The following is a 9,168-nucleotide window of genomic DNA, read 5'->3' as shown; positions in this document are numbered from 1 at the left end:
TAATGAAGCAATCCTATCAGCTGTTTAAGTAATTTTACAATATGCTGTCTGAAATTCAACTCCCTATCTACCAACAACCTTAAATCCGCTTCAGTTTCATGGAATACAATTTCGTTCCAGAACGCATAACTTTACACGGCTAGACAAAATATCCATTCTTGTTCCATACCACCTCTTTAAAACTACCTGAAAATTTTCATTTTTATTGACTATTACTCTATCCAATTTTGTATCTAAGGCAAACAATTATATATATCTCCCTCAAATCATTTTTATATCATTAATGTACCAATGAATAAACTACCGCCTAGTATCTCTCCATCAGCCATATTTTTATCCACATAATCAACTTTATATTCATCCCCATTTGCTGCAATTTATGAATCAGAATCCATGTAGCATGCGGTCAAAAATCTTTGAAAAGTCCAGCAGTGTCACCGGTAGCGTCATTCCTTTTATTCAATTCAGCTGTCACTTTATTAAAAGTAGGTTATTGTGGCATGAAGATAGCTTCCCCAAACAATGCTTCCTCTTCACATAGTATCTCATTCTTATCTACCCATTCTTGGATTTTATCCTTAACCAACTTCTCTAAAATGCTGAGTAGTTGATAATTTGCTAGCTAACTCTTAGAGCCACCTTTATGCAAAGGAACTATTTTACCTTCTTTCAATTCCCTACAGACCAACCCATAACGAGATTGAAATTAAAACATGTGGTCAAAGCCACAGTCAAATTCTCTAGTACTTTCTCGTAATACGCCAGCTGATATACAGGGTGGACAAAATTAAAGTATCTCTGTTTAAGGCTTTGTGGGGCGCCATCAAGTGATGCAAATACTGCAAAACTTTGCAAGAATACATTGTGCATCATGAGGAACCGACATCCGAGAAAAAACAGTGCTTCCAAATTAACCAACCACCAGGGTGTGTGCTAAACACCAAATGCATGGAATTTGCATATCATGCAATTTAGCAGATGCCAGGAAAGTGTAAAAAGATGGACACGCCTGGCTCTAATCTTGCCCTAACATGCTTTGCTCGTGAAGCTGTTGCCGTACTCCGCGAATTTCGTAGCCCAAACAAATGTCTACTATCTCTGCGACGAATGATTCGTGGTTTTGAAGAAACAGGATTGTTGAAGTTAGACGTGGCAGAGGTCTCTCAAACTAATCAACTCACAAGTGAATGCAGTTGTTACTTCTGTATGGGAACAGGTCATGAATAACAGCATTGGTTCCTGCAGTGCACGTGTTGTATCAAGATACATGGATGCGCCTTATATAACTGTCTGGAAAATTCTACAGAAGATTCTGCATTTCTAACCATTCAAATTAACCCTGACATAAAAGTTGTCTGGCAGAACCTTGAAATTTGACTGACATTCACTTTAACATTCTTTGCTTGAATGGAATTGGGAGCTGTGTGGATGATTTTGTTGGGAGATGAGGCCCACTTTCATCTGAACTGAGTTGTGCATATCCGCAATTATCAGGTATGGACTACACAAAACCCACATGCAATTCAACAAATTCCTTTGCATTCACCCAATGTTACTGTCTGGTGCGAGTTTACAGTTTCACTTGTCACTGGACCATTCTTTCAGGACATTTGCCAGTCTGGTCCTGTGACCTGCTCAGTTACTGCTGAGAGGTATCGTGATTTAACAGCCACAGCAGCACCTGTGCATGTAGTCATTTTCATGCTGGACTGGGCCACTCAACACATTGGTAGAATCGTACAGGTTCTTCGAGAACATTTGGAAGCCAGACTGATCAGCCATGTGTTTCTCACTGCATGGTCACATTGTTCACCTGATCTGATCCTCCGTGATTACTTGCTCTGGGAATTTCTTCAAGACCAGGTTTATCCGGATCATCCTGATAACTTGCCTGTGCTGATAGACAGCAGAAAGCTGCATGTGCACAATATCAGCCCCGAACAGTTGCGTTCTGCTGAATACACTGTGCAAAGGATGCAGTTTGTGACATACTGGGAAGGGCAGCACATTGAAAAATACAGCCTGTGAATGTCTCATAAAAGCGAATAAAAATGTGTTATTTTTGCACAAAAAAAATTACAGCTACATTCAGTACATCATACAGCGCCCCTGGCACTTTAATAAATATTTCCGATATTTCGGAAACGTCACGTTGCCATCTTCAAAAGGAACTTACAAAAAAGGCACGTAGGCACTACAACACAGTAACTGAGAAAGAAGTGATGAAGCTATTGTTCTCCTAAAAGTCCTGATAGTGGCCCCTAGCGGGCTAAGTAAGTGTTCTTAGCTGTTGGGCTGCTGATGTAAGCCTCCCAAATTTGAAGCAGTCTCATACAACCAAATTTGTTGAGGTTTGGAGTTTCTTAGGGCTGAGGCCGATTCCATAGTCTTTCGAATTTTAGCTTTCTTCCACCGTATTCTGTGGCATGTATCAAGAGCATGGTCTGCAAGACCAGAATGGCTGTAGTCCTTGTGTTCCGAAATTCTAATATTCGCTGTCCTGCCTGTTTCGCCAAAGTAAGACAGTTTACAGCTGCATGGGACCTGGTATACACCAGGTAGGTCTAACCTACCTGATGGCTGTACTTGTGAAAACGGATGTAGTCCTTGTGTTCCAAAATTCTGATATTCACTGTCCTGCCTGTTTGGCAGGACAGCGAATCCATTTTCACAAGTACAGCCATTCTGGTCTTGCAGACCATGCTATGGATACATGCCACAAAATATACGGTGGAAGAAAGCTACAGTAATACACCATAGCAAATATAAATTCGAAAGACTATTTATGGAATCAGCCTCAGCCCTAAGAAACTCTCCAAACCTCAACAAATTTGGTTGTATGAGACTGTCCCAAATTTGGGAGGCTTACATCAGCAGACCTGCAGCCCAACGGCCAAGAACACCTACTTAGCTCGCTAGGGGGCACCATCAGGACTTTTAGGAGAACAATAGCTTCATCACTTCTTTCTCAGTTACTGTGTTGTAGTGCCTACGTGCACATGCTTTTTTGTAAGTTCCTTTTGAAGATGGCCACGTGACGTTGTGAAATATTGGAAATATTTATTAAAGTGTAATTTAATTTATATTCGTATCTACGTTGTCGATTCCTTAAGTGATTTAGTAATGCATAACCAACGTATAAGCCTGCCTACGAGAATATAATTCTTGTCAGCCAACATTTTCTAATCCAGAGTATGCCACTGATAAGACTACAATAAATGTCATCCAGATAGTGCTTACCACGGAGGGGAGTAGGTTCCTGCCTCCTGCTGAAGAGAATCAAAGTTCAAAACAGTACTTATGCATGAGTTATATTCCGCAAACTTTTACATAATATAAATTATATATAAGTTGGATTTGACAGTATGTGCATACAGTACTATATTAATGTGTTTTACAGGTTATTTGCTAGTTTCAATCACAGGATGTACACACAAATTCGATTTCAATACTAATCATTAATGCAAAGTGATATAATTCAGTATGATGTTTAACATATATACAGGTATCCCTTGATTAACGCGATTAATTAATCCCTCGATGTTACCGCGTACATCAAAATCGCGTTAAATCAATGCTAAATATTACAATTCGTCCATGATTGATTACTGTATTAATAATTCGTTTTATATGGTACTCTTTTAGGAAAGAAAAAATTAATGCCAGGTGTTTAATAGATGCTGATACCTACATTAGTTACTGCAATTTTTTATCAAAAAAAGTTTCAAGAGTCGTTTGATCGGTTTTAGTTTTTTTTGTATCAGCAAAATTCTACGATGACAAGCAAAATGACTCTCTAGACTCGGCAAACAAGCATTCCTCCATTAACATCTGGATCCATATACATTACTTGCCACTTAAGTGATTCTAAAACTGTGAAATATTCCATCCAGTTCTTTGATTGTTATCTCCTTTGGAACCACATCTTCACATTTCATTTGTTCGTTGTCTTCATATATGTGTTGTTCAGTTTCAAGAAGATACTGAAATCTTTTGAATTTCAATCCAATAATTCTTTAACATCATCTGCATCAACACCATCAAAACCAAGGTCTTCACCAATTGCAACGATTTCATCAACCACGTTGTTCACAGGATTTTGAAAACCACATAAGGTCATTAGCGCATTCTGCAAAAGGTTTTTCCAAACAGCTCTCATGCAGCTAGAAGCTCCCACGAATCATGAATGTTTTCAATTGCGTGTTTAATGTTAAAATGTTTCCAAAATTCTTGGAGCCTAATTGCATTTCCTCCCGTTGTTTCTACTGCCTTTGAGAATGTCTTTTTAAGAAAATGGGCTTTGAAAGTTGCAATGACGCCCATGTCCGTGGATTGTAGCAATGTCGTCGTATTTGGTGGAATTTTGGTAAATTTAAAGGTGCGTTAAAACTCCCGCTGCGTATATAAAGGGATTGTCGTAATTAATTTTGGCGCGTTAATCAAATCTTGCGTTAAGCAAGGGATACCTGTGTGTGTGTGTGTGTGTGTTCCACATGGCAGTTAAACTGTATGAAATTATCAAGAGCTTACTGAACAGCGGTTTCCTTCTTCTCTTCATATATCTCTTAGCAGGCTAAAGTGTCTTCTTTGTTGTATAATGAAACCTGTGGAGCATCCATGACTAAACATACACACGTAACCACAGTAATAATATTTTTTTACTAAGTAAATATTTCGCCCTAAGTATCATAGAACATCTTCAATACAGTATTGTTTGAATTAACTATACTGAAGTTGTCCTGATACTTAGGACGAAATATTTACTTAGTAAAAAATCTTATTACTGTAGTTACGTGTGATGTTTAGTCATAAAGTGTCTTCTATTTCTCGTTATTGATGTCTCATCTTCTAATTAGAAGTTTCAGGCAATTTAGCTTTGGTTAATAAAGCTACTTTTTTTTTTGTCACACATTTGGAAGTATGTGAAAAGTTCGGGAAGACATTGATAATGATGGCTTCTAGAATTGTTTGGTCTTTTGAAATGAAAACCAGCACATTTGTCAAATCTGACAAATGAGCCATTACTGACAGAAAGGATTCAGAAATGTTTGGATATTCATGTTTTTGAAAAAAACAAAATATCTTGCCTTCATGTGAATCATCATTAAGCTTAGTGGGATGTAATTTTAGATTTGATCTTCCATCTGCATGATTGGCAATTTTCCTGTCATAAATAGCACCAGGATGCTTTTGTTATTACTGCTTAACGAGGTAGATCCTTTCACAAGTCCTTTCTATGGGCATCCTTCGCACTTGTATTCACCACTAATGGTGAAAAACTGAACAAGATCATGTCATACGGCTATTAAACTTCGTCTACTTCATATTTCTTTATAATTTTCATCTCTAGATCAATTATGATGCATCTATGCAAGGGTTCATGTTTTCCATAAGAGTAACATAGGCTCATTAAGTAAAGTTTTTATAACTCATAAATTTTCCCATAGCCCTTTCAGGACAAATGCATAGTCCAAATTTAAATAAGTCATTCAGGATATATCTCTGTATAGCAAGCAATTTTCCTTTTAAGTTTTGCCTAATCTCGGACTCAATGAGTGTGCAGTAGCTTGTGTATATTCTTCTTTGATACTGGCATTGCTGATTCAACAGATTTATCCAGCCACTCAATTTGCTGATATCAGTGTCAGTTTGTCCACACAGCAAATGCTAAAAGTAATACTTAAAGTGTATTAAGTTGGAATGGGTTAGAGTAATACTGGAGTGGAAACATTGGTGAAATTATAAATAAAATCAGTGACAAGTATGATTTATCATACTCATTTTAATTCAAAAATTACTGAACATGTTATAAAAACTTACTGTAAATTGGACATTCCAAAAGCAACAACAAGAACTCCCTTTATGACTGCTCTGTAGTATTTGGCAGTAGAACTATACAGACTGAGTATTCTGCAGTAATCCAGGAACTTATCCCCACCCTCCACGATTACCTAGAGGAGCAAGGTAATCTACCGAGGGAAAGAAGATTGAACACAGTGATGTCAAGCACTAGGACCAAAGAGAGCTGGTATCCTGGAGTAATTTAGGTAGGCCAATGAGAGATCTTTTCAAACTCATAGGTTCTATTGCACTTCTATGCTGAACATGCACAGATGCCTTTGGTAAATTTGTAGTTAAGCACCTTTTATAGCATGACAATTTTGATAATGGGTAAAATATCATGACATTGCCCCTTTTGCCAAATGCCCCAACACCAAAGCATTACTACACCTCTGCATGCATGCCATGCTCAGTTTTGCTATAGGTTGTGCTACCTCTCATTGGTTGGAGAGGTAGCACTTAAAAATCTGTTAAGTCATCATTCCTTCCAGAAGAGTGGAATGAAGAACCATCATCTACTATCATCTTTTGAAACAGTCTTTCCTCATATGTATTTTCTAAAGAGTTCAATGTACAGATTTTCAAACTTAATGTTAGCAAGTGGAGAAAAGAGCAAAGCTAATAATAATGGCAAATATCTGTTGGATTTCTGCTCAGGACATGGACCGGTTATTACTAACACCATGTCCCAACTTAAAAATGTGCACAAATTCACATGGAGAGAAGAGGCTAGGAATAAGAAAAGTCTCATTGACTATGTTATTGTTGATAGTGATGTTTTCTCCCTGGTGCAGGACACCAGAATGTACAGAGGATTTGAAATTGGAAGTGATCACTATTTCGTCTTGAGCAGGATAAAATTGAATTTCATATTGAAAAGAATAACATGTAAGAAAGTTTTAAAGCGAATAAAAGTTGAGCAGCTCTCAGATGTGAACTGTAGACTAAAATACAGAAAGATTATTCAAGAAAAAATGAAAGAGTTTGAGAACAGGAATCAAACCTTGGAGATTCAGTGGCAAACTCCGAAGAAAACATTGATTGATTCTGCCAGAGAGGCATGTGGTGAGGTTGTCTGCAAGGATAAAAAAAATCAGAACTCCCTGGTGGACACAGGAAGTTAAAGAGGCAGTGAAGGAAAAGAAGAAAGCATATCAAAAGTTCTTGTCAAATAAGTCAGCTTTTACTCTTACAGAATACAGAGACAAATGTAAGAAAGCTAAACAGTGTGTAAAACTAGCTAAACAAAAGTCATGGGAGGATTTTGGCAAGAATATAGAAAATAAATATCAAGAAGGTGGCAAAATATTCTGGAGGTTGTTGAAGAAGCTTAGGAATGGAGGAAAGAGTGCTGTAAAGGGAGTTAGAGATGATAAAGGTGACATGAAAACAGGAGAAAAAGATATCCTTGAAGTATGGAGTAATTACTTTGAAAAACTGCTAAATGAAACAAGCAGTGATGACAGCACAGTGATAAAAAACACTGCCCAGGCATGCAGTCAGGAATACATATTCATACTTGAAGTAGAAAAAGCCATCAAAGGCTTGAAATGTGGAAAGGCAGCAGGAGTACATGATATTCGACCAGAAATGCTGAAGTATGGTGGTATAAAAGTCTTACAGTGGCTGCACTGCATAGTTCAGAAAGCCTGGACAGAGGGACGAATTCCCGATGATTGGAGTAGAGCTCTCGTAGTACCCATATATAAAAAGGGAAATAAAACTGAATGTGAGAATTACAGAGGAATTTCCCTACTGAGTATTCCTAGCAAGATCTATGCAAGTATACTTGAGAAACGGTTGAGAAGAATTGTGGAAGAAAAGCTTGGTGAAGAACAATCTGGATTCAGGCCAAATAGAGGCAGTCAGGATCAGATCTTCACTTTACGACAAACAGTCAAGAAAGCATGGGAATATAACAAAGATCTGTATTTAAGTTTTGTCGATTTGGAAAAGGCATATGACAAGGTGCCAAGAGAGAAGCTATTCAATACGCTGCAGTTATATGGTGTCAATGGGGCATTATATCAAGCAATACTTAGTCTTTATTTGAGTTGTAAGTCAGCAGTTAGAATTGAAGGAAGTACAGGAAGATGGTTTAATGTTAAATCTGGGGTGAGACAAGGATGTACATTATTCCCTCTGTTATTCATTATCTATATGGATCACATTATGAAGGAAAGTGGTATTAAACCTGATATCAAAATTGGAGATGTTAATGTCAGCTCTTTGCTTTATGCGGATGATGTTATACTTCTAAATAAATCCGCTACAAGTCTGCAAGATTCTCTGACTAAATTGAATAGCTGTTGTAATAGATATGGTATGAAGGTCAGCAATAAAAAGACAAAGACAATGAAAATAGGCAGAATCATTGAAAATGTCAACTGTGTTATGAATGGAGAACCTGTGGAACAAGTAAAACATTTCAGCTACTTAGGTGCGATTTTTACTGAAGATGGTAAATTAAATATAGAATTAGACAACAGAATCAGCAAAGCTGGTATGGTGGGAAGTCAATTGAATAAATTCATATGGAAAAAGAGAGAAATTAGTCGGAACACTAAATTAGCTGTATACAAGACAGTGTTCAAACCAGTTTTAACTTATGGGTCTGAGAGCTGGGTCAGAAGTAAAACACTTGACCAAAGACTAGAGACCGCAGATATGAGAGTCCTGAGAAAGATTATAGGCGTGAACAGATAGCATCAATGGCCATATCATATTAAAAATGAGGATATCAGGAAAGAACTTGACATTGTCAGCATCCAGGAATGTGTTAGCAGAGCTAATCTCAGGTGGTATGGTCACTTAAATAGAATGGGAGAGGAAAGATTAGCAAAACAAGTGTTCTCTGCCTTGTTGGCAGGAAAACGACCCAGAGGAAGACCAAGATATAGGTGGATTGATACGGTACAAAGTGCCTTAGACGATAGAAATATAAGATCTGATAATGTTGGAGTCTTGACAAGTAACAGACTGATTTGGAGGGAAATTGTAGATAGGAAGTTAGTAATGATGTAATTTTTTCATGTAGTACTGTCATATCCTGTACACCCCTTGAGGGTACATGGCAGGAATTTGATGATGATGTTAGCAAGTTTCTTTTTTCTCCTCAACTTTCTGTCTATGCACAGTACTGATGTCCAACAAGTTAAGAAACTCCTTTATATGAGAATACAATCACTGATATTTTATCTTTTTCAAGAAAGGATATTAGCTACTGGTTTGTTTTATAAAACAAGCAGGCAAACACAGGTGACAACCCACAGTTGAACTACTTGGTGTCATTAGACTAGGCAAAAACAGAAAATACTGCAGTAGCTC

This window comes from Typopeltis vanoorti, chromosome 15 (genome assembly GCF_054136105.1).
Source record: "Typopeltis vanoorti isolate ZY-2024b chromosome 15, IOZ_Tvanoo_1.0, whole genome shotgun sequence".
Classification (NCBI taxonomy): Eukaryota; Metazoa; Arthropoda; class Arachnida; order Uropygi; family Thelyphonidae; genus Typopeltis; species Typopeltis vanoorti.
Note: the sequence above shows the minus strand (reverse complement) of the source record.